At 44.2% G+C, this 12,312-nt stretch overlaps 1 protein-coding gene and 1 long non-coding RNA gene across 2 annotated transcripts in view; one reads left to right on the top strand and one right to left on the bottom strand.

The window, feature by feature from the left end:
• The window catches only part of LOC116989957, a 551,502-nt gene that overhangs the window by 78,003 nt on the left and 461,187 nt on the right, over positions 1 to 12,312 (top strand). The gene's annotated exons all lie outside the window — the stretch shown is intronic.
• Positions 3,328 to 10,888, bottom strand: LOC116989875. The gene is made up of 3 exons (XR_004416352.1): positions 10,878 to 10,888; positions 3,726 to 3,995; positions 3,328 to 3,459 (listed from the first exon to the last, which is right to left on the bottom strand). It is a non-coding gene; the product is annotated as an uncharacterized LOC116989875 (long non-coding RNA).

The following is a 12,312-nucleotide window of genomic DNA, read 5'->3' as shown; positions in this document are numbered from 1 at the left end:
GGTTTAAGCTCAGGGGCGACCGCGCGTTAGCGGTTGCAGTACCTAGACTGTGGAACAGTATCCCTCTCCTCATCAGAACTGCCCCCTCCGTCGACTGCTTTAAGTCGAGGCCCAAAACCTATTTCTACTCCCAAGCGTTTCTTGAGATCCTCTGAGGGAGCACTGTAAACCAAAGATCATAGAGGAGCAAGATAGACCACTCCTCCGAAATCCAATGGACTGACGTGTAGTACGTGACGGAACGTCACGGCCGCCATTTCTTTGAGCGACACGCGACTTCCGGTATGCCACCCGCTGAGATCCAAAGCAAAGATTATAGAGCTCCTCTATAATCTTTGATCCAAAGCAAAGATCCTCGAGTATCTTGTAGCGGGAACAGCCCCCTCCTTTGCGTAGTTTCCCTTGCATTGTATTGTGCCGTTTCCCTTGTATCGCTTTAACACACACTGCACAAAATTAAATTTAACGTATATATATTTAATATATTTATATGAATGTGTCTGTGTGTGAGAGGCAAGTTAGAGATAATAACGTTTATTCTCATGTATCAGAAGCAACTTTGATTTAAATCATCACTAATAATTAATTTGTCTAGTAAGATGATGTACATAAACCATAAAGGCAATTATATATATAATTATATTTTGATAATAAATATATTTATTAATATTAAATATAATAAATAAACCATATTTATACACACATATATATATACACACATACATATGCACACATACAAATGCACATACATATTGATACATTTATATGCATACATATATAAACATATATATATATACACACATATACATGCATATATACACATACATGCATATATACACATCAATAGATTTACGATCAGCTCCTGTGGATTGGAGGATAGCTAATGCTATCCCACTTTTCAAGAAAGGAGCGTGAGAGAAAACGGGAAATTACAGACCAGTTAGCCCGACTTTGGTGGTGTGAAAGATGCTGGAGTCAATTATTAAAGATGCAATAATGGGGCATTTGGATAGCAGTAAAAGGATCTGTCCAAGTCAACATGGATTTATGAAAGGGAAATCATGTTTGACTAATCTTCTGGATTTTTTTGCCGCAAGGCTTGGTGTTGGGGCTGCAACTGTTTACCATATATATTAATGATTTGGAAAAGGAAATTAGGAGCAAAACTAATGCATACATACCTACATATGTACCCATGCGCTGCTGTGACCCGACCCCCGGAGACTCCAACCGCAGGCCTGGCAGACAGTAATATCAGAGCCTGCGGGTCCCTGCTGGGAGACCGCTTTTCGGGTCTTCCGCAACGGCGACCTCTCCCGCACGAGTAGCGGGGTCGAGGATGACCTGGAGCGGGGCCTTACATCATCGCCCGGCGTGGCTTAAACGGCTGCGGCACTTTGCTAGCGCCCGCCGGGGGCTCCAACAACCTCTATGAGGTTCAAGTGACAAATAAATTGTATTGTGTATTATGTATATTTAAATTCATCTGGTAAGTTGGTCAAATAACATGGGCACCTTCTTGCTTTTTGTGATACATGGATTTTTTAAATGTGAATGTCTCATATCAACACATTTGTGGGTCAACAGTATTTTGTACAAACCCCCACATTTTCAAATAATTCTCAATTGAACTTCTTAAACAAGGAAAACGATTTTTATTCACATCATTTTGTGCACGACATATACAGGGTTGCAGTAATTAGAATATCAGATAATCAATAAAAGTGATCTCAAATTCTACACATTTCAAACAAAGGAAAAAATTTGCGACTTATACACAATCACTAGACTAAGTGGGACCCGTTGGGATAAGATTTACACAATTCACATTATTCTGTGCGCGTGTTATACAGGATTGCAGTGTTCTGCATTTCAGCTAACCAGTGAAAGTGATGTACAATTTAACGTATGTAACACAATGACAGCCCCATCCGCTTCACCAAAGAGCAAAATGTCCAACATAGATACAAAAATAAATAAATTGCCATTTGCATTAGTATTGTGCAGTTAACAAATCACAATTCCACACAATGTACATAAGAGGGCAGTTATTTGACAAATACTCCGCAGTTCGGTGTAGATCATGTCCACTGTCGACATCTGAAATTACAGAAAAAATCTGCAGTCAATATGCATTAAATAACAGAGATGTACAAAGAAAATGCTTTGAGAAGATTTTTACAAGGATGTTGCCATGAGGACTCAACTATCTGAGCTCAATGATCTAACTACAGTGAGAGATGAAACAGGCCAAATAAAGTTTTCAATGTGCCACAGAGGTAATAAATGTTTTCTTACCTTTCCTCCTTAATGGGGAACCTGAAGAAAGATAAGTCGTGTTGCCTACATTGCCGATTGTCGATTGTTTTTCGCAGGAGTGGTCCATCTTGAGCACATGGTATTGCGGGCAGGGTGTTCACATGGATAGAAAATTGGTTGGTAGACAGGAAGCAAGGAGTGAACGGGTCCTTTTCAGAATGGCAGGCAGTGTCGAGTGGAGTGCCGTAAGGTTTGGTATTGGGGCCACAACTGTTTACCATATATATAAATGATTTGGAAGAGTGAATTAGGAGCAACACTCGCAAGTTTGCGAATGACACAAAGCTGGGTGGCAGTGTGAACTGTGAAGAGGATGTTAGGAGGTTGCAGGGTGACCTGGACAGCTTGAGTGAGTGGGCAGATGCATGGCATGTGCAGTATACTATAGATAAATGTGAGGTTATCCACTTTGAAGGCAAAAACAAGGGGGCAGTTTATTATCTCAATAGTTAGGTTAGTTAAGGGGGATGTGCAGCGAGACCTGGGCGTCCTTGTACACCGGCCACTGAAAGTTGGCTTAGAGGCCAAAGTTGGCGTGCATGTACAGCAGGCAGTAAAGAAAGCTATGGAATGTTGACCTTCATAACAAGAGGATTTCAGTATAGAGTGAAGAGGTTCTGCTGCAGCGTAGGTTCATGAGATTGATCCCTGGGTTGGTGGGACTGTATATGAGTAAAGATTGAAAAGACTAGGCTTGTATTCACTGGAGTTTAGAAGGATGAGGGGGAATCTTATAGAAACATATTAAATTATTAAAGGACTGGTCAAGCTAGATGCAGGAAAAATGTTCCCAATGTTGGCTGAGTCCAGAACCAGGGGCCACAGTCTTAGAATAAAGGGCATGTAATTTAAGACTAAGGTGAGAAGAAACTTTTTCACCCAGAGAAATTTGTGGATTTATGGAATTCCCTGCAGAGGCCGAAGCGAAGATCCTATCTTTGGTCAGAAGCAAGATACTCCCACAGAGTATCCATTCCTTCCCATTGTGATGAAGAACACGCAGGCATGAAAAGTTGAAAAATGATTTATTACAGTTTAACATGTGAATCGCTTAAAATATAACAACATTTTAAATGTCAAAGATGAGAATAATTCTTTCTTGCTGTGCCTCTTGTTGCTGCTCACTGCGTCTTTATGTCTCTTTGTTGTTGAAAAAAAAAAGAGACAATTTAAATATAGAGATTCAGCGGTCAGACTTTAACCAATAAAATCTGATAATTTATCTCAGGTCATCATTCAATGAAGCACACTTTTATATACGCACGCATATATACAAACACACAGACTCACACACACATCTATACACACACACACACAGACTCACTCAAATGTTTAAAGCCTCCTTTAGAGGCTGCTGCTGTTGAAGCAAATACGTGCTTTAAATAACGTCCAACAATCACACTCACCATTGACAGAGTAGTCAGCTCTCTTGAATTATTCAGCGGTGTCTTCACTCGGTGCCTTCTGCAGTCAGCGCCATCTTGCCACGAACCGGAAATGATGCACTCAGCACCACATTGCCGCTTTATCCATCCACATACTGTTGCGACGATTTTAAGAGCCAAGCCAATTAGTCCAACACTTTGCAAGCAGCCAACACATTTTCAGAAGAGTCTTTAAAAGCCAAGACAATTTGGCAAACACTTTGCAAGCATCAAACACATTTTCTGAAGAGTCTTTAAAAGCCAAGACAATTTGGCAAACACTTTGCAACCACATCAAGGGGGCTCGCCGTGGAGTAGACGTGCGTTCAGTGTTATTCGCCGCTCAGAGAGCCGTGACCCTCTCGCTTCCTCTGTCTTGCAGAGACTGCGTGAGGCACAACACTTCCCGGTTTTATAGTCCCTCCCCCTGGGAGTCTGAGTGAGCTGGCCAAAAATGACAGCTGTAAGTGGCGGCGTTCACTCGGAAATCAAGAAACAGAAAGACAAGAGCGGTCAAGATATTAGATTTAGTAATATAGTTAAATAAATCGTCATTGGCACGATTTTGTATGGGTAACAATCAAAACTTTCAACTACGTAGATAAACAACCTGTGCGGACCAACTGGCCGGAGTTTTTACGGACATTTGCAATCTCTCACTTCCGAGGTCTGAGGTTCCCACCTGCTTCAAAAGGGCATCAAAAACCTAGACCCACTGCAGTTCGCTTACCGCCACAACAGATCAACGGTGAACATTAATAGCCCATTGTCTGTTATTTGCACTTTATCAGTTTATTTATTCATGTGTGTATATATTTATATAATGGTATATGGACACACTGATCTGTTTTGTATTCAATGCCTACTATGTTCTCTTGTGCTGAAGCAAAGCAAGAATTTCATTGTACCATCAGGGACTCATGACAATAAACTAACTTGAACTTGAATAGTATGACTTCAAATACATAATTTTCGAAAATTATGCACTTTACGTATGTCCCACTTTTTGAAGTTTTTTACATCTCCTTTTAACAGTCAAGTCATACATTTTTCTATTCTTGAATTTGAGTCCATAGTGCATGTGGATACTCACAAAGATAGCTACAATTCTAACCTTGACTCTATTGCAGCACAAGTTCATGTCTTTGTATTGCTGTGTGTTATGTATTGCTGTGTTTATTAGATGGGAAATGTTATCCCTGGTCATGTTAACATCATCAAATTCTGTGCGGAACACTTGCTCGCACACTTCACAGAACCCAATAAAGTATTCCGAAGGCACCATCAATGAGCCAAAGTCAGACGTTGATGTGTCATAGGCTTTATGGTGTATGAATACGAGTGCAGGATCAACTAAAGTGGTATCAGTTCGTAAGAGAACTTCTCTGCACGTGATGCATTTTGACGACAGTTCGTGTGAAGTAATGATCCTGTGACAGATGTGACCTGCGATGTAAGCTAGTGTATTTTCTTCAGGGAGATCCATTGAAATGCTGCAGACTGCATTGTGCTGTTTAGTTTTATTTGTATGAGAGACAGATGGAGATGGTTTTTTTAATCTGTTTTTTGTAAGTGTTTGCAATGTAAGGATAAATGTGTCTGAGTCGGGGGAACAGTTTGCACTCACAGATGGCTTGATCAGTTCAGCCACCATAACCATCCAAAAAGCACATCGAAATTCCTTTGCAGATGGATTTTCTCTGAATCCGCCCTTTCGCCGAATAGTGGAGAACAAATTCTCCACTACATCCTGATTGATCCTGGATGTGAACATAAAACGGGCGTCTGTGCTTTCCTTGATGTGCTGCCACAGTTGTGAAATGCAAGAAATTGCAAGCCGCCATCCCTTGACAAACAACACATTTTTAGCTCCAAGCACTGTCAGGCTTTTGAGTACAGTCAAGCATGATTCAAAGAATGACTTATGTGCAGACGTTTCAGACATAGGCCTCCTTAACTTTTTGGCGTCCGTGTAAAACCTGCTGTTAAAGGAGTCAAAAAGTCCATCAACCATGTCAATAAACTCTGCTGTATAAACAGCCTCCTCAGGTAACTTTCCAAGAGTTGCATAGGTGTAGACACCTGCTGCTACTGAATGGCTAAGCACCTGCGCAGCCTTGTTGACTCGCATTTTAGAGAAGCTGTTTAAAACAAAATGGCCTCTGGTTAATTTATGGGCTTTTCTAATGGGCAACTGTGAATCATGCTCATAAAATGCGTAAATATGTGCCCATTTGATATGTTTTTTTATGCCATCCTCTCCCTTGACCTCAAAAACATATTTCTCCAAGTTTGATCGAGTGTTTTTCAACAAGTGGGGTGGGTCATGCATGCAATAGATATTGGTTCCCCCGTGGACGAAGAAAGGATGTTCTTCCGTCACACCCAAGTTGGAGTATAGTCGAACATTGCTTGGGCCTTGGTCACAAACAACGGCCTTAGGCTGTAGTCCAATAGCCTTAACCTTCTGTAAACATTCATTGAGTAATGTTTTCAGTTTGTCAGCCTTTGTGCAGTCCCGTGAAAGAAAGTAACCTACAGGTTGCTTCCATTTCCCCATCAAGCCTCTAACCATGAAAACAAGAGCATGGTTGGCAGGCCTTGACGTCTTCCCTAGAGATCCAAAGTCCTCAAAGCCCTCAACTGAATCCTCAGTAATATTGTAAGAGAGGCTTGCACGTAAACTCATTTCGTCAAAGGAGACTACACATAATGTATCTCTCTCTGACATCCCCGCAACCCTGTCTTTCAAAAGTTCAAAGATCTTAGGGGGAAACCCAGGCCGCACTTCAATATTGCACAACCACCTACGTAGTGATGAGATTGATGGAAGTGTGAAAATGCACTGGCAGAACTGATATGCTCGGGGACTCTGGTGGTAGAGGGACAAGGCAACTACCTTGTCTGAATAACTCCATCGTCTTCCTCTTGCACTTCTACGTCCAGACGCATTACGCAACTGCGACGCAAAGAAAGACAGTGCTGGTTCTTGTAAAAATTCACCAGCCCCTCTGATCAAGTCACTGATTGTCTTACTTTCTGTAGTATTCTTTCCCATTGATAATTTGATCAGTTGTACTTTTTTTTTGAGGCGGAAAGTACGCTGTCTTTCCTTCTTCAGAGCTCTGCTGTCATTTACATTTTGTGTGATTTGAAGATCAGGTGTTTCAGAAGTTGTAGAGACACTGATGGGTTCTTCCCGCGGAACTTTGTCTGCAGCTGAGCAGTAAGAATGTTCTGTCTGTATGTTGTGTGGCACTGCCAATACAAGAAAAAAGAAAAAGGGGGAATGAAATGGCAAGCATACTAATTAAAAAGATTAATCATATACATGTGAATAAATCATCATCTACTACTGAAAGTCTGTTCTTGACTGGTTTTTGCCATCTGTGCTGCGATTTCCGAGAGAACGCCGCCACCTACGGCCGTCTCGCTCAGAGCCCCCCTCCGCCGCATGTGTGCCGAGGTTCTCCGCCCCCTTTCCTCTATCCCCCTTTCCTCTCCACCCCCCTCGCCTCTCCCCCCTCCCTCCCCTAAACCCCCTCCCCTCCACACCCCCTACCCTCCACCCTCCCCACCTCACCCCCCTCTCAGCACCCCCTCTTTCTCCCCCTCTCTCTCTCCTCCCCATCTCCCCCACCTTTCCCCCCTCACCCACCCTCCTTCTTATCCTCCTCTCCACCCCCTATCCCTCTTGCCCCTCTCTCTGTGTCTGTCTCTCTCTCTGTCTCTGCCCCTTCTCTCTCTGCCCTCACTCTCTACCCCCGCCCGCCCCCCCGCCCCTCTCTTGATGTGACTGCAAGTTGGGGGCTATGCTTCAGTAGATAGGGTGGTTATGGGGTAAAAGGAGCAAATTAATCATATTAATTTAATATCAAGGGGGTAATTAGCGTGAGTGCGAGAGGGGGGGACAGTTAGTGTGCGTGACGCTGTGTGCCGCCCCCCCCACAACCGCACGTTGGGGGAACAGACACAACGGGTCTGCACTTGGTCTAGTTATAATTAAAAATATATGTGATGCACCAATTTCAATCTACCAGAAGAAAATCATGATCTTGATATTTTTGTAGATTTTTTATAAATTAAATCAATTTAAATGTTGTAATAATTATGCTTGAGGAAGTTTTAAATGGATGTTCTTACTTGAATTAAATACTAGTACGCATTCCACCAGCCACACTGTGTAGTCTTATGTGTGATTATAGTTTTGTGAACATTTCACAAATGAAAATTAAAGTACCATACATGCCATTACATATTGACCATTAGCAATCATATCAGTTTGGATACAATTTATTTAAAAAATGGAGAAAATTACTTGCCTCTTTGCTGTTTTAAAGGCGTTGGTGAGGATGGGAGGTTCTCATTCGTCCTCTTGAGTAACCTGCGTTGGGAAGACAGACGTTTCGGCGGGTTAGGAATGTCGAAGAGCGTTGGAACTGCATTCCAATTTAGCCTGTTCTTGGTCTGCTTGTTGGAAAACTGGTCAAGTTCAAAGTGTAAAGAACAAAGACAACAGTTGGCTGACAAGTACTCCGTAGTTCGGTGTAGGAAATCTTGTCGACGAGTATTCTGGACCCACCGTTGACATCTGAAATTACAGGAGATATCATTTATGATTAACTAATAAGAAAAAAAATGATCATAACTACATGCCTGCACAATGGATGACATATCACTTAAGTGCAATTGTTTTCAGTTGTGTGGAGAGACCTGTATATTGACGATGCTTTTTGCCTCTAATATGTCAATTTACCTTAAGTGTAGAAGAGTTTATTAAAATCTTCTTACAAAGACCATCGAGAAAAGAGAGGGGAGAGAGGGATCGAGAGAAGGGGGGATCGAGAGAAGGGGGGAGAGGGAGAAGGGGGGAGAGGGAGAGGGGGGGACAGGGAGAAGGGGGGAGAGGGAGAAGGGGGGAGAGGGAGAAGGGGAGAGGGAGAAGGGGGGGGAGGGAGAAGGGGGGAGGGAGAAGGGGGGGGGGGGAGAAGGGGGGAGAGGGGGGAGGGGGGGAGAGGGAGAAGGGGGGGAGAGGGAGAAGGGGGGAGAGTGTGAAGGGGGAGAGGGAGAAGGGGGGAGAGGGGAGAAGGGGGGGAGGGAGACGGGGGAGAGGGAGAAGGGGGAGAGGGAGAAGGGGGGTGAGGGAGAAGGGGGGAGAGGGAGAAGAGGGAGAGGGAGAAGGGGAGAGGGAGAAGGGGGGAAAGGGAGAAGGGGGGAGAGGCAGAAGGGGGGAGAGGGAGAAGGGGGGAGAGGGAGAGTGAGAAGGGGGAGAGTGAGAAGGGGGAGTACGAAAAGGGGGGAGAGGGAGAAGAGGAAAAGGGGGGAGAGGGAGTGGAACGATAGCACATTATAACGTGCAGCAGTCCCATTCCGACCAAAGATTATAGAGCAGATCTCCTCTCGTGCCTTTGATTGTAGCCGCCACCACCGAACCCCCCGGCCCACCATTGCACCCAGAGATGATAGAGCAGAGTTGTATAATATTTGATTGCACCCTTCTTCACGGCGGGCTTGTGATCTTTGCTTGTGATGTGTCGACAATTCGAGGGACATAACGGGTAACAGCCGCCGCGTTCTCGGACTTGAATCTGAGCTCGAAAAATCTCCTGGTCACTGGGCCCAATGTGCCCCGCGGGCCATATTTTGGAGACCAATCCCTTACAAGAACAAAACCAAAAACGTACAGAAGTGTTAAAATTGTCTTTATTATAGTGGTAAGTAAAGATCTATTAAAAATAAGTTTACTAACTTTCTAATGTATCGACAAACCTAGTTTCCCAATGGCCGTTGATGGGAGAACAGAAAATAACATTTTCACGACAGAATAGCGACAAAAAATAATAATAATATTTTCTTACCTTTCTTTTTTATCGGGGAACCTAAAGAATGACAGGTCTGGTCGTTTAGATTTACGATTAGAACAATTGATAGCGGAGCAGTGAGATGAAGATTTACATGAGGACGCCATGACGCCATGTGTGGGGGAAGCCCAAAAAAATGCTCAATAAAATGGCGTCGACAATCACACACGTCATACTACGCGTTTTTCGAGGAGTGGTCTATCTTGCTCCTCTATGATCTTTGGTTACGTCTGCGCCCGGGTGGTGTTAGAGAGGGACATTGTTGTACAGTAGTTATTTAGTATATTTGTCAGATTCAGATTCAACTTTAATTGTCATTGTCAGTGTACATTACAGAGACAACGAAATGCAGTTAGCATCTCCCTGGAAGAGCGACATAGGATATGATTTCAATAAATAAAACTATTTACATGCATACAGTCATAGTATTTTTCCTGTGGGAGGAGTGTCTGGGGGGGGGTGGTGATTGGCAGTGATTGGGTGGTGAGGTACAGTGTTGAGTAATGTGACAGCCGCAGGGAAGAAGCTGTTCCTGGACCTGCTGGTCCGGCAACGGAGAGACCTGTAGCGCCTCCCGGATGGTGGGAGGGTAAACAGTCTGTGGTTGGGGTGAGAGCAGTCCTTGGCGATGCTGAGCGCCCTCCGCAGACAACGCTTGCTCTAAACAGACTCAATGGAGGGGAGTGAGGAACCGGTGATGCGTTGAGCAATTTTCACCACCCTCTGCAGTGCTTTCCGGTCGGAGACAGAGCAGTTGCCATACCATACTGTGATACAGTTGGTAAGAATGCTCTCGATGGTGCAGCAGTAGAAGTTCACCAGAATCTGAGGAGAGAGATGGACCTTCTTCAGTCTCCTCAGGAAGAAGAGTTGAGGTATTGTGGGTCCAAGAGAGGTCATCGGAGATGATGACCCCCAGGAACCTGAAGCTGGAAACACGTTCCACCTCCGTCCCGTTAATAAGGATTGTAACATCGTGGTTTGAAAATGTAATGTCTATATCATTTTGTGATTTGACACTGTGGTGTCACAGTTTGTCTGTCACCACAGTTCGGTTTTGTGATGGCCATTACAAAAATATTTTTGCTACACAAAATAAAAATGGTGGGGCCCTACCGCTGGTTGTCTTTCTTGACCCAGAAGGTGACGGCAGCCTGGGGCAGGGGCTGGTCCAGGAACAGCAGCCGCATTACATAGTTGCGGGCCAGTGCTGGCAACTCCCTGAGCAAAGGGCAGAAATAAAATGGTTAGTCTCACCGTAGCGCGCACACACACACGTCCGAAGAAGCGTCTCGTCCCGAAACGTCAATTACTCCTTCCCTCCAGAGACTTTCTCCAGACCCACTGCCTGACCCACTGAGTCACTCTACCATTTTGTGCCTGTATTGAGTGCAGTTCAGTTTACCACCACCAGGGGGCGCCGTGCGATTGGCAGCCTCGCCAACAGTCTGTCCGTTTTTTTCATCTTTTTTTGTTATTTTTCGTGTGTTTTAAAAGTTTGTGTAAATGTTCTCTGGTTTGTTTTATGTGGGGGTTGGGTGGGGAATTTTTTTATCAGTCTCTTACCTTGCCGGGGATGAGACTGTTTTACGGATCGTATCTCCGGTCACTCTGCGGCCTAACACCATGGAGCTGGAGGCCTCGCTCGGGACTGACTTTGAGCCCCACCGCGGGGCGTACACTTACCATCGGAGCCGATCACTTGCCTGGGATCGCTCGGACCGCGACCCGCGGATTTTACCACCCAGGGCTCGCAGTCTCGGGAGAGACCGTGTCGAGAACTGTGGAAGCCGCAGGACATTCGAGCAGCCCCGACCCGGGGTCAGATCGCCCAGCGCGGGGGAGCTGAGATGCAGCAGCTTGATCGCTCTGACGAGGAGCCCGCCGCTAGCTATGGGAGTAAGATCGTCCCGTCAACGGAAGGCTCGAAGCCCGCGACCACAGAAGAACAAATAAGGGAAGAGATTGAACTTTTTATTCGGCTTCCATCACAATGAGGAATGTGGAGGAGTCACTGTGGTGGATGTTTATGTTAAAATGTATTTTGTATGTCTGTTGCTATTTATTTGTATGATGACTGACTTGGCAAATGAAATTCCTCATATGTTGCAAAACATACTTACATAGATACATAGAAAATAGGTGTGGAGGAGGCCGTTCGGCCCTTCGAGCCTGCACCACCATTCAATATGATCATGGCTGATCGTCCAACTCAGTATCCCATCCCTGCCTTCTCTCCATACCACCTGATCCCTTTAGCCACAAGGGCCACATCTAACTCCCTCTTAAATATAGCCAATGAACTGACCTCAACTACCTTCTGTGGCAGAGAATTCCACAGATTCACCACTCTCTGTGTGAAAAATGTTTTCCTCATCTCGGTCCTAAAAGATTTCCCCCTTATCCTTAAACTGTGACCCCTTGTTCTGGACTTCCCCAACATCGGGAACAATCTTCCTGCATCTAGCCTGTCCAACCCCTTAAGAATTTTGTAAGTTTCTATAAGATCCCCCCTCAATCTTCTAAATTCTAGCGAGTACAAACCGAGTCTATCCAGTCTACACATTATATATATTTTTAAAATTTAATTTTATTATTTATTTCGAACAGAATAAAAGAATATAAAGCAAATGTGAAACAGCATACAAAAAAACAAAACAAGAATATTTATAGCGTCATAAACAATATCTATAAATAAATGAAATCAT

Source organism: Amblyraja radiata, chromosome 30, assembly GCF_010909765.2.
Source record: "Amblyraja radiata isolate CabotCenter1 chromosome 30, sAmbRad1.1.pri, whole genome shotgun sequence".
In the NCBI taxonomy this organism is placed as follows: Eukaryota; Metazoa; Chordata; class Chondrichthyes; order Rajiformes; family Rajidae; genus Amblyraja; species Amblyraja radiata.
Note: the sequence above shows the minus strand (reverse complement) of the source record. Positions and strands in the feature narration are given on the sequence as shown.